Source organism: Sciurus carolinensis, chromosome X, assembly GCF_902686445.1.
Source record: "Sciurus carolinensis chromosome X, mSciCar1.2, whole genome shotgun sequence".
Lineage (NCBI taxonomy): Eukaryota > Metazoa > Chordata > Mammalia > Rodentia > Sciuridae > Sciurus > Sciurus carolinensis.
In genome coordinates this window covers 65,517,250-65,535,465 of record NC_062232.1, presented here as the reverse complement: position 1 = coordinate 65,535,465, position 18,216 = coordinate 65,517,250, and positions in this window count along the sequence as shown.

Below are 18,216 nucleotides of genomic sequence, written 5' to 3'. Positions count from 1 at the left end.
GCAAATGGAATCTAGCAGCATATTACAAGGATTATACATCATGATTGGGATTTATCTCTGGAATGCAAGGTTTGTTTAACATTTGAGAATCAACTCATGTGGCACACTGTATCAATAAGATAAAAAATTACGTGATCATACCAATAAAGAAGAAAAAGGTATTACAACTTATACACTTTCATGATAAAGACAATTAACAAACTAAGAATAGTAATCTAATAAAGGTAGAATATGAAAATTCATGCAAAAACATGTTTAGAGGTGAAAGAATAGATATTTTACCCATTAGATAATTATGGATTATCTGTTCTCACCATTCTCTTCAAAGTACATAAAATTATACATTACATACTAATATTAGATTTTGTACTGGAGTTCCTACTTAGAGAAATTGGGGAAAGAATACATAAAAGGCATTCAGACTGGAAAATTTTTTTACAGATTATATGACTTTGTGTATAGAAAATCCTCAGGAAACTACTAAAACCTATCATAATAAATTAGTGAATCAAGTTTCAAGAAACGAGATCAATATTTAAAAGTCTACTGTCTTTCTATATACTTGCAATGAAAATTCAAAAATTAATTTGAGAAAACAATTCCATTCACAACACCATCAAAAATAATTTGAGATTATTCAATGAAGAAGTTCAACAATCATACACTGAAAACACAAGTATTATTGAATAAAATTTTAAAAATACCTGTGGGACATCATTCAATGTATTGGAAGATTTAATCTTATTAAGATGGTGATACTCCAGAAATTGATCTATAAATTCAATGCAATCTCTATCAGTGGAAATTTTATTTAAAGGACAAGCTCATTCTAAAATTCATATTGAATTGCGAAGAGTCTGTAAAGTCCAAAATTGTCTTGAAAAAGAGTAACAAAGTGGTAGTATTTATACTCGATTTCAAAACTTACTACAAGGCAATTGGGAATCAAGAAAGTGTGGTGCTGACAAAATAATAGGCATTTAAGTCAATGGAATAGAATTTAGATTCAGAAATAAATCATGGGTCAATAGGTATCTGACTTTTTTGTATTCCATGGGGAAAAGTATAATCTTTTCAATAAATGTAATTGGGGCAATGGAGAGAAACACGAAAAAGAATGAACTGTTCTCACGTGATACCTTATGCAGAAATTAACTCAAAATGGATCAAATACTTAAATATAAGATCTAAAACTACAAAACTCTTAGGAAAAATTATAGTTGTATATCTTTAAAACCTTGGAGTAGGCAAAGTACTCTTAGATATGACACTCAAATCATGAGCAACAAAAGGAAAAAGTATGAGAATATGAATTTCATAAAATTAAGGTCTTTTGTGTTTCAGACACCATCAAGAAACTAAATGTACAATCCATAGACTAGGAAAAATATTTCACATTTATATCTGTTAATATGCCTATAATATATAAGGAGCTCTTACATTTGATAATAAAAATATAACTCAATTAAAAATGGTCAAAAGATTTCAATTAGACATTCACCCAAGGAAGACTATGAAACGACCAAAAATTACATTAAAAGACATCAAGGAAAATGTAAATCAAAACCACAAAGTCAGACCTTTTAATATTCAAAAGGGTGATTACTGCTGCAATGAAAGTACACAGTCACTTTGGGAAGTAGTCTGGCAGTTATTTAAGCTATTAACAGTGGAGTTACTCAAGCAATTCCACTGTAAGATGTATACACAATAGATATAAAAATATATAGCCTACATAAAACTTGCATACAAATGTTCATAGTGGTCAAAATGTGTAATCAATTCAAATATTCATCATCTGACAGATAATATACACAATATGTGATATATCCATATTGTGGAATATAAATTCAGTCATATAAAGAATGAAGAACTGATATAGGCTACAATATGGAGCAACTTTGAAAACATTATGCAATTAAATTACTGTAGTCACAAAGTACCATGCATTATATGATTCCATTCATATGAAGTGTACAGAATTTTGGAATCTATAGAAATGGAGTAGAGGAGTATACTTATTTTTATACCTTATTGAGTAAATTAATCTCATATACATTGTTTTAAAAAGAATCTAATGAACTTCCCTGATAGACGATATTGTACACATTCTGGACTTTGGAGATAGAGTAAGGCTATTTTCCTCATACTGCTTTAGCATTAGCATAGAGAAGGAAGAGACATGGTGAAAGCTGACTTTAAGAAATGTATTATCAATAAGAGCAATGCTGGTGGCATCACAATACCTATTCTCAAATTTATCCTACAAAGCTATAATAAAATAGCTTGATACTGTCATAAAAACAGGCAATGGAATAGAAGACACAGAGACAATTCCTCACAGCTACTGTCATATGATCCTTGAGAAAGGTTCCAAAAACAGATGTTGGAGAAAAGATAACCATTTTAATGAATAGTTCTGAGAAAACTGAATATCCATATGTAGAAGAATGAAAGTAAATCTCTGTGTCTCACCCTCCACAAAAATCAATTCAAAATGGATCAAATATATATGAAATGACCAGAAACACTGAAACTACTAGAAGAAAGCATAGACTCAATACTCCAACATATTGGTACAGGCTTCTACTTCATTAAGGCTCTAATGCTCAAGAAATAATACCAAGAATCAATAAGTGTGATGGCATCAATTAAAAAACTTCAGCACAGTAAAGGAAACAAGAGTGTGAAGAGAGAGACTACAGAGAGAAGATATGTGCCAACTTCTCTCCAATAGGGGATTAATATCCAGAGTATATAAAAAAACTAAAAAAAGAAACACTTAACACCATAAAAACAAATAATCAAATCAATAAATGAACAGATTAACTAATTACTCAAAAGATGAAATATAAATGGCCAACAATCATAAGAAAAAAATGTTCAATGTCCTTAGCAATCACAGGAAATGCAAGTCAAAACTACATTGAGATTTCACCTCACTATTATTTAGAATAATCATTAGGAATACAAATAGAAACAAACCATTGTCAAGAGGGGAAAAGATAAGCTTACACATTGTTAGTGGAACTGCAAATTAGCACAACTACTTTGAAAAAGAGTATGGAGATTCCTCAAAGACTAGGAATGGGACCACGATATGATTGAATTATCCCACTCCTTGGTTTTATCTAAAATAACTAAAATCTGTATATACAGTGATACAGGCACATCAATGTTTAGAGCAGTGCAATTCACAATAGCCACGTTATGGAATCAACCCAGGTGCCCATCAACAGATAAGTGGATAAAGAAAATGTGGTATCTAGACACGGTGGAATTTCACCTCAGCCATAAAGAAGAATGAAATTATGTCATTTGCTAGTAAACAGAACTTAGAAAATATGATAAGTTAACTAAGTCAGTCTCAGAAAATCAAGTGTCAAATGTTTTCTCTTGTATGTGGAACCAGAGAGAATAAAAGGAATTACAAAAAGGGATCTAATGAAACTATAAGGGAGACCAATAGAGTAGAGGAAGGGAATTGAGAGGGAGGAAGGAGGGGAGGGCATGAGGGAACAAAAACTACTAAAATATGCTATGTCAATGTACATGTATACCACAATGAATATGGCATTTACATATTATTAGAATGCACTAATTAACATAATAATTAAAATAGTAGGGGATTAGTAGACTATAGTAAATTCATCAGGGGAGGAAGAAGGGTAGAGAAAAGAAAGTTAAGGGGAAATGAGATTGATAAAAATGATATGTGCATGTGTAAATATGGCATAATTATTCTCAATATTATGTACAATATTAATACATCAATAAATAATAGCAATACACTAAATTTGAGGAGTATGCATGAGAGAATAGCATAAAGTGAACTTTTTCTTTTTGTCTTTGTTATACATGTCTTTTTATTTATTAATGAAAAGGGAAGTATCAGCTATGATATAACAAAAGTAAGGCAAATATCTCGAGAAAAATTGCCAAAGATTACATACAGCAAACAGCTGCATGAATTATGGGAAACTGATTCTACTAGGATAAGACCCTTGGATCCTTCCTACTTAGTCTCTCTTAAATTTTGCTTCATGTACTTTTCCCTTTGCTGATTTTACTTTGTAGTAAATTGTATCCGTGAGTGATGCTGCATATTGAGTCCAGTGAGTCCTAGAGAATCACTATACCTGAATATAGTCTTAAGGCCTCTTAAACAACACTTCTGACTTTAATTTATTCCAAATATTGAGAGAGATATGATTAGATTCTTAGGCAATTTCTATTGAATATACTCACCTTTGCTATCTATTTGTTGTTGCACAGAGTGTTGTTCTTCAGTTACCTTTCCCTGAACAACAGGTGGTGGGAGGAAAACAGGCCTCCAAAACCTAGAAAATATAAAATAGAACATATTATTTTCCAATTCCTATTAAAACAATGTAAAAAGTAGAACTTTATAATTCTGTAGTGAAAACTGTTTCTAATTATACCATTTTTTCTTCAAATACTAGTGACCCTATTCTCGATTTTCATGGAGTTTATTAAAGCAATACCAAAAATTAAGTTTAAAATATTATATCATATATTATAGTATATTTTCTCCATACAAAATTAAGATGTTCATTTAACTCTCTCTAAAATAATTGTAGAAATTTTTGCTTTAAAAGATAAGGTATAAAGTGGCTAACAAGTATCCATTTATGGTTTCTAGTCACAGAAGCAAAGTGAGTTAGTTCTAGGTCTTGGAGATACAGCAAGGCTGTTTTCCTCATAACTCTTACTATTGGCCTAGACAAAGGACAGGTGTGGTTAAAGCCATGGTAGTGATAGGATATGAATAGCATAGTGGTTTATATCATTATCTTTGTGATATGTTCTTTACTTATTAATGAAAAGACAAGTATCCATTAAGATACAACAAGAAATGAAGCAAATGTCTGAATATACATTTGTCAAAGGAGACATACAAGTGACAAAAGATACTTTTTTTACACCTATACCCTTGAATTGTAATTCTAGGATTTTAAAAATAACATTTAGGACTGTCAGGTTATTTTCAATATATAATAAATAAAGATGACTGAAGCACCTAGCAAAAGTTTGATTCTATTTGAAAGTATTTTCCCCTATGGATTAGCCCATATGGCAATGCATGCTTTATATTAATAGTAATCTACATATTAGATAACTCATATCTAATTGCAATATATATAATATAATTATTATAAGAGTATAGTATATACCTCATATAGTTGACAAATATACCATGTACATCTTCATGGTTAACATTAGAGACACTGGAGCATGAGTTCACACCCTCCTTTTATTTATCATGGTACCTTGGTTAATATACATAACTTCCTTATTCCTTAGTTTCATCTTTGGTAAAAAAATAAAAAGATAATAGTACTTACTTACCAGAGTTCTGAGGTTTTAACGTATGCATGGAATAATAGTGAATTAATATTATAAAATTGTACTACTGAATTAGTAGTAATGAAATAGTATATGTAAAGGGTTTAGAAGAGTTCATGGCAGTGCTATATAAACCTTATCTATGATCTGTAAAGGGATATAACATTAGTGGGGAATTAGAGTAATGCATGTGATTTGTGTAACATAATACTTAATATAGTATAAGCAACTCAATTTCAACTGCTATTATTTTTACAAAATGGACTTTGTAAGTTTGAAATGTGCTACTTAAGGTTCTACTTTCATGTATTTATTATAATATATACTAAGCACAGGATAGGCAATGAACAAAATTTTGTGATGCATATCAATAAAAATGCAGTTGAATCTCATGAGTCTTTATAGCTCTGAGCAATAGTGATTCCATTTCATTGAATATTTATCAGATGGTGTTTGAAAGTATTAAAAACTGATGCAAGAGGAAAAATTTCAATCTTTATACCCTCTGTGCTGATTAATGTAACTCTTAAGGGATTGCTAATATTACCTCATTACAACAGAATGATATTAATTAGTGGAGAATTAACATAGTGTTACTCAATTTGAATCCAATGAAAACATTGTTTTAAAATTTTTCCTTTCTTTGTAAAAGGTAAGTTTTTTTATCACTACCTTGCCAATAAACTATTTTAAAAGGACAATCTCTGAAACTAATTTCTACATTATTTTCTGTCCAATAGATTGCATTTCTATATAGAGGGCAGAGACTTCTTTGATAAATATTTTCCATTGCTGTTTAAGTAAAATTATCATAGTTATTCTAGCTGAATTAATGATGTGGGATAAACATACCTGTGTGACCAATCAATGCAACTGCTGCATAAAACTTTGTGTTGCTAATGCCCAAAATGCAGAACATACCTTCTTTTTATTAGACAAATTAGTACACCATACTTAAACCATAGGGCATCCTAGCAATTTCAATGTTCTTTGGGACAATCTTAAAGGCTTCTTATGTGATGTTATGGTTTAGATATGAGGTGTCCCCCAAAAGCTCATGTGTGAAACAATGCAAGAAAGTTCAGAGGTGAAATGATTGGGTTAGGAGAACATTAACCCAATCAGTGAATTAATCCTCTGATAAGATTAATTGGATGGTAACTGTAGCTAGGTAAAGTGTGGCTGGAGGAGGTGGGTCATTGGGGGTATGCCTTTGGGGTACTTATTTTGTATATGGTGAGTGAAGACTTTGTCTCTCTCTTCTTCCTTGTGTGATGTCTTGAGCTACTTCCCTCCACCACACTCTTCTGCCATGATGTTCTGCCGCATCTTAGGCCCTGAGGAATGGATTTGGCCATCTATAGAGTGTGACCTCTGAACCTGTGAACCCCCAAATAAACTATTCCTCCTCTAATTGTTCTTGTCAGGTCTTCTGGTCCTAGCAATGTAAAAGCTACTAAAACATGTGGAAATAGTATATTCAAATATGAAGCCATGGTCATATGTTAATGTATATTCTTTTAAACACTATTATTGAAAGAAGTTACATTTTATAGAATTATTGCAATTTCATAGGAAAACTTTCTTAGAAAAGTTAGAGTCAAGTTGTTAGGTTTCTTTTGGTGCTTTGAGCTGAAGGGTTTTGTGGAAATGACTAATATAAACAAAAACACTATTGATAAGCATACCTTAATAAAATGTCTTAGGAAATCAAGAATTATAATGATTTAGTGTGATAAACATGATTCATAACATAAATGCCAACTGTTCACTGGAAATCATGGATATTTGATAATGACTTCTTGAGAGAAGCAAGAAAAGTTGAATCTTTTTTGGCTTGAATATTTACCTCATTCCACAATAACTAAGAAAAATTATTAGCTATTTGTACATATATAATGATGATAGCTAAATTCAATATGGTGTTTCCTAGGTCAACATAACCATCTTTGCTAAGGATTCTTTAATTTTCCTCCTTTTAAGTTAAGGAGATTAAAAAACTAAAGTGAGATTTGCCTGATTTTTAAAAGTGAAATGAAAATTGGGAGTGAGATGTATTTTCTCTGAATTTCTGATAAAATGGTCTCAGATCCAAATCTGTCCAATTTTTCAAATGTCATAATGTTATTATACTTGTAAAACAAGATGTTTTCAAAGGCAAGATGCATTTACTCTTACCTTGAGGACGATTTTCCTTTCTGCGAGCACCAAGCCGTTCTGCTTCATTCTCTGAGTTAAGGTGATGTCTTTCACTCTCACAGTAGTTCTGTGCTTTTTTTCATTATCAGACTCTGTGAGATGGTGTTCACTTTCTTCATCTACTTGATGTTTTACATTTTCAAATTCTTCCCTCTCTATCTCCCTCAGGTGTCTTTTACTTTCAACTCATTTTGATGTCTTTCATTTGCAGAGTTGGTGTGATGTTTTTCATAATGAGAGTCTACTTTATGCTTATCCAAGTCATGCTGAAGTTTTTGAGAGTCATCCTGACATCTTTCAGAGATATCCTGAAGTTTTACAGACCTATGCCGGTATTTTCTGGGGCTATCCCAACATCTACCATGATCAAAGTCTGATTGTTCTTTTTCAGAGTCTTTCATGTTTCTTTCAGATTCAGACTTACCCATCCAGAATATTTCCAAGTCACAAGGACACTCTGGCAAGTTTTGGCCTTCCTAAGTGTTTCAGATAATCATTGGCCATCCCCAGGCTTTCAGAGTTCAAGTCCACTGTATGTCTTTCAGACCATGAATCTATCCAGAACCCCTCAGAATCAGTGCTCAGCTGGAATGTTTTTTGGATCCATAAGACATTTCTCAGTTGCTAAAGCTATCTCATATCTTTCTGTGTCTGAGTCTATCCCGCATGGTCAGAGTCAGAGTCCATCATATATCTCTTAGATCTAATCTTGTCATGTTTTTCTTTCCCCCACCATCAGATGTACCCTGGATTGAGAGTCTGAGTTCGTTCTACATCTTTCTGTTTCTGAGTCCATCACATGCCCTCTCAGAAGCAGTGACCATCCAGAGCTTTTCATCTCCATCAACCTCTTTTCAGATTCCATTAGACGTTTTATAGAATCTGAGGCCATTTGGCGTTTTTTTCTGCCTTCAACTTGCATTCTCAGATGCAGAGGCCATGGGGCATTTTTCTGAGTCTGAGTCTATCCCAGTCTTTCATCATCAGAGTCCATCAGATATTTTTCAGAATCAGAGTCTACCAAGTATTTTTCTGAACCTGAGTCCATCCAGTGTTTCAGAGAGTCAGAGTCAACCTGGCATTGCTCAACTTTCACCAGGTGTTGCTCTGACCCATCAGATCTTCCTCAGAGCCTGAAGCCATTTGGTATCTTTTTGCTTCTAAAAAGTGATTTCTAGAGTCCCTGGCACATGTTTTCTGAGTCTGAATCTATTCCCCAAATTACTGAGTCAGAGCCTTTTGAGTGTTGCTCTAAGTCATAGTCAGAACCTATGCCTCTATCAGAGTCAGAATCAATCACACATCTTTCAGAACCAGAGTCCATAAGATGGGCGTCACTTTCAATTTTGTTAGGTCTTGGAGACTTTTATAATCCAAAGAACCACCTAAGTTACAGAACCTTTTGTATCAGAAACTTCTGTGTCAGATTGTTTCCTCCATCATGCCTCAGCATAACTGCTTCTTCATTACTTAAAGAAAACACAAACATGGATACTTGTTTGAATATTCATCAAGTATTAGTAAACACATTGATTTCCTGTTGAAATCCTTTCATAGGAAAATATTATAGAGTGTATAGTTCTACTTGTCTAATTGTGGACAGCAAGAGACAACATTAAGATTCTTGTGAAAAATATTGGATGACTATTTTAGTTTGTTAACTGGAAGACTTACTGCATGTTGATTTACAGTCACTTGCATCTTCACTCACATTAACTGTTTTCCAATATAGCTGAAAGTAATTGCCTGACTAGGCTACTTCCTTGCAATATATCATTTTCTTGTTCTTATCCAATCAATACATAATATTTGGGGATCTAATATCATGATAAAATGTAGTATAAATAAATGTAGACTGTTCCTATATTCTTCTCTCAGCTAAGATTGTATTTATGTAGTCCTGATTATTAGTGAAGCTTACATTGGAGTGTTGAGTCTTTCTGGAGGAAAATAGTCAAATATGTTAGGTACTTTTTCATTTGGAAAGTGGACACATCTTGAAAGAAGAGACAGGTTCACTTGCTGAAGTAGTTGTTGTCATTGGCTGCAAAACAAATAATAATTTTTTAAAAATTCTCAGTAGTAATTAACATTAAATAAATCACATTAAGGTATTTAGACTTAGTTACACTTGTGTTTAATGGATAGTCATAGAAATTTTGAAGAAAGACCAGAAAAATTAATATTTGAATATTGGAGCAGGCATGATAGACACATTATGGGGTATCTTCCCTTCTGCTCTCTTTTATAACCTGATGTTTCTAATTGGAAATATTATTCCTTTTCTTAGAGATTTTACGTTCAGAAAAGTTTTTTTGTTTTTTTGTTAATACTGCCATTTGCTTAAAATAGGATACATATGTAACCTCAGGCACCATGGAAAATCCATTTCTCTCATATGCTCACATAAGTAGAAAAGCCAGTGTAGAGAATGTAAAGAATAAAACAGCCATACCTAGAAGAAGTAGCAACAAGACATCACATGTGTCTAGGAACAGAGATGGAAATAATTTTTTCCTGGGTTCCTGATGTTTAAGTCACTCTAATTTCTACTTTACTTCTGCTCTTTACTTTGCTAAGGTAATCACAGATCATTGAAATAAGTTCTCACCTCCTGTCCTATTTTATTGTCAGCAAGTATGAGTGAGATTCTGTACCTTTCAACCAAAATGACCTTCATAAGACATTAGAATTGCTGTCAATATGTTAATGTTAATCTCAAGTGGAAAATATATAATAATTGTGACATTTTGGAATAGGGAGGATCTTACATAGGTGAAGATAGAGTTAAGTAACCAAAATTTTTCCTTCTTCAATGAAACAAAAAAGAAATAATTGTAATGTGTCATTTATTTATGATATAAGAAAGTCATCCTATGGCATAACATACTTCAGAGTTGATTGTAACAAAAGATTTGTAATCTCCCTTCTCAGATAATAACTATGAGGTTCAAATAAGATAATGTTTAGGAGAAAACATTCATTCTGAAAACTGTTAAATAATTATAAAATAAAATTATTAACAAATAAAAGAGAAACATCACATTGACTTACATGAAAATGTTGACACTGTTATATGCTAGGGGAAATAGATAGCAAATGACATTCATTGTTCTAAAAAGTGCAAATACGCAGAATTTCTTTGATTCCTAGTCTCAAATCATACTAATAGCTATTCAGTAATCATTACTCTGCCACTAGTTCACTAGTTGTTATTATTTTAAGACAAAATAAAGGCTAAAGGACATTGTAAGCTGATTTTATTCAACTTGAAATATTTATTTTAAATAATATATGCCTTCATAAATTGGTAAACTAACATTTTTACTTGTGTTTGATTTATCCTGATAATCAATCTCCTGAGGAAATACACACATTGTATTTTTATTCTTTCTAAGAGAGCCTATTAAGCTATACATTGTATTACATTGACCAAAAAAATCATCCAAATTTGGTTTTTGAACCCTAAAGTGTTTTATACATTTAGAGAAATGAAAATTAAAAATAAAACAAACCTTAAAACTGCAGATGGAAACAAAAATACTTTACCTATATACCAAATGTATAAATAATCACACAGAATAAAGGAATGACTCAAATGAAAAAAATTAATAGAAGATGAAGTTAATATACACTCACATGGTTATTTATATTAGTACACTGCTTAAATCTTTGGGGATTGCAATGTTATCAAAGTTTTATGTCTGCTTTTTGGAACACAAACCAAATATCTTCCTTAGCAGATATACTTCAAAGATGATATAAAGTGCTGGAGGGTTAAATGTTATTCTTAGTAACACCACTTTCTACAGGTGGTGATGTTGAAATATACATGTTTTGTTGAAACATCAGTTAACATTAATGAATTCATTAACTAGAACTATTAACATTAATTTCTTTTTAGATCTAAGATGACTTTTCTGAGATGTGAAATTCTGTGAAGTATTGAGAAAGTGAAAGTATCGAGAAAGTGAAAGTATTGAGAAGTATAGTGTTGAGAAAGAAAAATTACTGCAAAGCCCAAACTCAATAGATTTTTTTGACATTTTTAAAAAAATTAAAAATTTGTTCTTATTAGTTATACATGACAGTAAATTATTTTGACATATTATACATATAAAGAGTATAACTTACCATTCTTCTGGTTGTACAAGATGTGGAATTACATTGGTCAATATTTTGATAATATGTCTCTGACTAATGTATTGTAAGGCGTGCCTGTTTTCTAGAACATTGCTTAATTTTTCTCTAAAGAACTCTAACTTTTGCACTGTATATTATACGAATTTGCTGTTAAATCTACAAACTTCTGTTCAGAGGTTAGTATTCTAATTTATACTCTTTATATTTTTTGTTGCATCATTTATGGAACTGTTAAGTTATTTGGGTGTATATTTGTGTGTGTGTGTGTGTGTCCTTCCATAATCTTCACAAATAACTTTAGCCATTAAGATGAGGAAATTCATTACAGAGAATACTTCCTGATGTGTGACATCAGTGCTATGGCCATAACCTATAATACACAACAAAATCACAACTATATTAATCGTTCTGAAAAATTGACTCAAGGGGGAAACTAAGATTCAGAGTCTATCGGATGACATCAACTGAATTCCTAGGTTCATTGGGTAACATGGAGATACAAAAAGTTGCCATTAATGCCCTGTGTTATACTTTATTTCACAGAAAACTTTTTCTGTTCATAGCCTTTTTAAAGCGAAAAGTTCCATTATACCACCAGTGTTAATTTTTATTGAAATTTTCTGCAAAGAAAATTGTAACATGCGATTGTAAATTTTTAAGAATTTTAGGTCTTAAAATAGGAGTTGCAAGTGAGTATGCAAGAGAGCAAGGGAAAGATTAATTTAATTTCTAAAGGAAGTAAAGCTCAATATTCTTGGGACTTAACTCTTCAGTGGTTCTTCTTCTCCTGTAAACTATCTGCATCATTGTATATTACACTTTTCCTTGAAGGTTTACTTTGGGAAAGTGAATTTACTGAGAATGTACCTCCATAATTTACTGCCAAGGAAAGAATTCAGAATATCCAGATATTTCCAACAAATACCCTAAATAAGTACAACCCCGGTTTAGGTAATGTCAAGTGAACTTGTTGAGGGGCTGACAAACTATGTTCTGTGGGTAAATCCAGTCCACCACCTAATTTGGTATGACTCAAGACCAAAGAATATTTTTTGTATATGTATATGAATAAAATGTAAAAAATTCATTTACCCGTTATTGAAAACAGTTGCTTCAAGAATTGAGTAAACTGTAATTACAAAGCCTAAAGTATTTACATCTGGTCTTTTAATGAAAATGTTTGTCAATCTTTGATTTTTCTAACTCAGTTTCCTAAGGCTTTAAGCAAGAAAAATATCTAGAATATACCAGGAACTCAAAAATTTAACAAAATAAATCAATAACACTGGGCAGTGATGGGCATGGTGGCACACACCTGTAATTCCAGCAGCTTTGGAGGCTGAGACAGGAATATTGGAGTTCAAAGCCAGCCTCAGCAACAGGAAGGCCCTGTCTCTAAATAAATACAAAATAGGGCTTGGGATGTAGTTCAGTGGTTGAGTGTCCCTGAGCTCAATCCCTGGTATGAAAATTAAAAAAAAAAGCTGGGCAAATTATCTGAATATATATTGCTCTAAAGACAAATACAAGTGATCAACAATATTCAAAAAAATGTTCAGTATCAGAAAAACAAAACCAAAATATTCCCAAAACCAGTACAAGGAAGAAATAAGAACAAAAGAGCCAAAGTTAATGAAATAGAGAATGAAATAATAGAGGATCAACAAAATGGAGTTGATCCTTTGAGAAGATGAACAAGATTGATAAATCCTTAGCCAAACTAACAAAAGAAAGAGAGGGAAGACCCAAATTAATAAACTTAGAGAAAAGTGTATATTAAAACAGACACCACTGTAATCAATAGGGACTATTTTGAAAACACATATTCTAATTGAAATATTCAGAAGAACTGAAAAAATTCTAGGCATATATATCTACCAAAGTAGAACAAAGATGAGAAGATTCCTCTGGAATGAATCTGACATTACTTAGCTTTGTACATATATGACCACAGTGAATCTCACTATCATGTACAACCACAAGAAAATAATTAAAAAAAAACTATGACTAAATGGCAGAAAGATCAATAGAGGGAAGGAAGCAGGGGACTGGGGGGAGGGGAAGGAGAGGTACTGGAGACTGAATTCAAACAAGATGCATTCTATGCTTTTATAAATATGTCAAATTATTCTACTGTCACATGTAACTAAAAAGATCAAATAAAATTAAAATTTAAAAAAAACTGAAATGGACTAATAATCAAGACACTGAGGTAGGAATTTTAAAATACAGTGAAGAAAGACCAGGAGGGATTCACAGATAATTTTATAAGTCATTTAAAGAAGAATAAAACCAATGCTCTCAATTTATTTCATGAAATAGAAAGGGTGGTAACTCTTCTGAACTCTTTATTCAAAACCAGTATCATCCTAATTTTAAAGCCAGAAAAGGAAACTTCACAAAGATAATTACAGACCAACATCATTGTTGAACATAGATACAAAATATTTAATAAAATAATTACAGATATAATTCAACAATACTTAAAAATATTGTACACAGTGATCAAGTTGCTTTCACTCCAAGAAATCATGGAAGGTTCAATATATGTAAATCAATAAGTGTAATGTATCACATGAAGATAATCAGATAAAAAATCACACTGCCATCTCAATGGATGCAGAAGATTGCTTTGACAAATTCAACAACCATTAATGTTAAAATCCCTTATGAAGGAACTTAGCTCACATAATAAAGTTTATAAATGCAAACTTAAAGTCCATGTTACACTGAATAGGAGGTAACAGAAGGCATTTCCTCCAAAATCAGGAATAATTAAAAGAATATCTACTTTCACTACTCCTATTTGACATAGTACTGGAAATTCTATCCACAACAATCAGGCAAGAGAAGAAATAAAAGGAATATAAATAAGAAAGGAAGTAGTCAAATTATGCCTTTTGCAAATGATATGATCCTATACTTAAAATCCTGAAGGTTTCACTAGAAAACTTCTAGAATTGATAAGCAATTCAACAAAATAGCACATAAGAAAGCAATTTAAAATACTAATAACTTTGTATATGAATACAAAAGTATTAATGAAAAATATTGTAAATGAATATGCCAATAAGAAATCAAGAAAATAATCCCGTTCACAGAAGCTTCAAAAATATGTAGGAATGAATCTAATGAAAGAGGTAAAAGATCTCTACAAGGAAAATGATACACCATGGAAAAAAAAGAAACTGAAGAAGATAAAGATTCATAAGCTTCCCATGTGTGTGGATAAATAGATTTGATTTTGTTAAAATAGTCACATTATCAAAAGCCACATATAGATCCCATGTAACCTGCATATAAGTACCAATGATATTCTCCTCAGAATTAGACAAATAAACTCTAAATTTCATATAAAAGAAAAAGAAAAGATCCACAATAGCTAAAGAATTCCTGAGGGAAAGAGCAATGCTGGAACCATCACAACATCCAATTCAAATTATACTATGGGGCCATAGTAATAAAACCACCATGACACTGACTGTTTTTTCAATTCTACTAATGGAGTAGAATAGAAACACAGAGATAAACCATACAGTTAAGTCAACTGATTCCTGACAAAGTTCTAAAACATATCCTAGAGAAATGACAATCACTTTCTCAAATGGTGCTGTGATAACTGAAATAGCCATATGTGAAAGAATGATCACCATCTAAATCAACAACTCTCATCATGTACAAAAGCTACTCAAAATGATCAAAGGAATAGAAATAATATAAGAAACTTTGAACCTGATAAACAAACAAACAATGACACAACACAACAACAAAACAGGGGAAACACTTCAACATACAGGCAAAGATAATCACTTTACCAATATGACTCTTTAGCTTAGGATATAATACCAAAGACCTATAAATGGAATGTCATCATAAAGTTTCTGCACAGAAAGATAAACAATTGTAAAGAGATAGCCTATGGAATGAGAAAATTTTTGGGCATCTAGTCTTCTGACAGAGGATTAATATTTAAATCCAGGATATTTAAACATGTCAAAAAAACCCAACAGCATAAAAACAAACACTTTCAATGAATGGGCAGATACTTCTCAAAAAAAGAGTGCAAATGGCCAATGATAACATAACAATGTTCACCATAGCTAGTCATCAGAAAAATGGAAATCTAAACTACATTGATGTACCTCATTCCAGTCAGAATGGCAATCATTAAGACCACAAATAACACTAAAGGGGGGAAAGGAACTCATATACACTGTTGTTAAGAATGCAATTTAACTTGCATTTCTCTAATTACGTGAGAAGTTGAACACTTTTTCATATATTTATATGTATATCTTCTTCTGTAAAGTGTCTGTCCAGTTCCTTGGCCCATTTATTGATTGGGTTCTTTGTATTTTGGTGTATAGTCTTGTAAATTCTTTATAAATTTTGGAGATTAGTGCCCTATCTGAAGTGCATGTGGAAAAGATTTTCTCCCACTCTGTAGGCTCTCTTCACATTGATTGTATCATTTGCTGAGAGAAAAGCTTTTTAGTTTGAAGACATCCCATTTATTGATTCTTGCTTTGATTTCTTGTGCTTTGGGAGTCTCATTAAGGAAATCTGATCCTAAGCCAACATGATGAAGATTCAGGCCTGCTTTGTTTTCTGTTTGGTGCAGGGTCTCTGGTCTAATTCCTAAGCCTTGATCCATTTGAGTTGAGTCTTGTGCAGGGTGAGAGATAGAGGTATGGATTTCCAGTTTTCTCAGCACCATTTGTTGAACAGGCTATTTTCTCCATTGTATGTTTTTGGCTCCTTTGTCTAGTATGAGGTAACTGTACTTATGCGGGTTTGTCTCTGTGTTTTCTTTTCTGTATCATTGGTCTACCTGTCTTATTTTGGTGCCAATACCATACCATTTTTGTTCTATTGCTCTGTAGTAGAGTTTAAGAGCTATTATGAAGAACACAAACAATAATAGGTGTTGGCGTGGATGTGGGGAAAAAGGCACACTTTTACATTGCTGGTGGAGTTGCAAATTGGTGTAGCCACTCTGGAAAGCAGTGTGGAGATTCCTCAAAAAACTTGGAATGGACCCACCTTTTGACCCAGTTATCCCAATCCTCGGTTTATACCCCCAAAACTTAAATTAGCATACTACAGTAACACAGCCACATCATTATTGCAGCTCAATTCACAATAACTAGATTGTGGAACTAACCTAGATGCCCTTCAACAGATGAATGGATAAAGAAACTGTGGTATGTATGCACAATGGAATATTATTCAGCCATGAAGAAGAAGAATATTATAGCATTTGCAGATAAATGAATGGAGTTGGAGAATATCATGCTAAGTGAAATAAGCCAATCCCAAAAAACAAAGGCCAATGTTTTCCCTGATACTTTGATGATATATAAAGGAGGTAGGGGGTGGGGGTAGGAGAAGAATAGAGGAACTTTAGAATATGTAGAAGAAAATGAGAGGAGGGGGTATGAAAAATGGTGGAATGAGACAGACATCATTAACCCATGACATGTATGATTACACGAATGGTATGAATCTACCATTGTGACAACCATAGAAATGAAACGATGTACCCCATTTGTGTAAAATGAATCAAAATGCAGTCTGTAAATATAAAAAAAAATTAAAAATAATAAAAATAATTGTACACAAAAACAGAATGCAATTTAGTATAGCCAGTATGGAAATCAGTATGGCAGTTTCTCAAAACAAATGGAACTACTATTCCATTCCTGGTATTTATTATGACTTCTTGGTATTCAACTGAAAGAATCTAAGTCATCATACTTTAAAGTTGCATATCTATGTTTATCACAGCATAGTTTGCAATAGTTAGGTTATGGAATCAGCCGAATTGTGTTTCAACAGATGCATGGGTAAAGAAAATGTGGCATACATACACAATGAAGTTTATTCACTCATAAAGATTAATTGTTATTTTTAGGAAAATAGATGGATCAGGAGAACATCATGTTAAGTGAAATAAGCAAGATGCAGAAAGTCAAGTATTTACGTTTTCTCTGATATATGGATGGTGGAGGGAGAAAAAGAAAAGGACATCAGGAAAATAGAAGGAACCTGGTAGAACATATAAATCCTATGAAGGGAGGATGGCACAGTAAGGGGGGAGGTACTGGAAGTGAAATTGGACATATTGTTATATGTATATACAATATGCTGCAGTGAAATTAACTAGCATGTATAATTAATATGCACTAATAAAAACAAATAGATTTTAAAACTGAAAAAACAGTGAAGGAATGGAGTTATGGGAATACTAATTATGTTTATTTGATCAAAATATAATATATTTTATCAAGTCAATACATTATATCCTGAAAATATGTGCAATTTTATGTCAACTAAAATATGTGCAATTTTATATGTCACTAAAACTAAGTTTTTATGATGATAATTACTAAACAATATGTAATCATAATAACTATAACCTTAAAATAAGAAGTCATAAAGATGAAATTTGCAATAGTCAAAAATATTCAGTAGATGAACTAAAATATATTTGAAGCAGATGAAAAA